Genomic DNA, 784 nt, shown 5'->3' on the forward strand with positions numbered 1-784 from the left:
CCATCATTGTTGTTTGGCGGGCCCGGGCTGGGGATTCGAACCCGCCACCTTAGGTGTATGTGGCTGGCGCCTTAGCCGCTTGAGCCACAGGCGCCCAGCCCTATTTTTAGTTCTCTAAGTGTTCTCCAAACGTCTTTCTAAAAGGAACATATTAATTTGCATTCCCACCAGCAATGTAGAAGTGTTTCCTTTTCTCCACATCCACGCCAGCAACTCTGGTTTTGAGATTTTGTGATATGGGCTAATCTTACTGGAGTTAGGTGATCTCTCAAAGTAGTTTTGATTTGCATTTCTCTAATGATTAAGGATGGTGAGCATTTTTTCATATATCTTTTGGCCGCATGCCTATCTTCTTTGGTGAAATTTCTTTTCAAGTCCTTTGCCCATCTTGCAATGGAATTGTAAATTTATTGAACTTGAGTTAATTTAAATGTAAATTTAAATAGTCACATGTAGCTAGTAGATGTTGTATGGGGCAGTACAAATATAATGGACTGTGAACTGGTATTGCATAAATGGTTTTTATGATAGCAATAATTTATTGCAGCTTGATAGAACATTTTATGCTTCACAATAGTATATAACATGTTTTTTAAAGTTTATGATCAAGGGTGGCACCTGTGGGTCAGGGGTTAGGGTGCTGGCCCCATATACTGAGGGTGGTGGGTTTGAACCTGGCCCCAGCCAGCTAAAACAGCAGTGGTAACTGCAACAAAAATAGCTGGGTGTTGTAGCAGGCACCTGTAGTCCTAGCAACTCAGGAGGCTGAGGCAAGAGAATCACC

The sequence above is a fragment of the Otolemur garnettii genome, unplaced genomic scaffold (assembly GCF_000181295.1).
Source record: "Otolemur garnettii isolate 467f Iridium unplaced genomic scaffold, OtoGar3 scaffold00001, whole genome shotgun sequence".
NCBI classification, from domain to species: domain Eukaryota; kingdom Metazoa; phylum Chordata; class Mammalia; order Primates; family Galagidae; genus Otolemur; species Otolemur garnettii.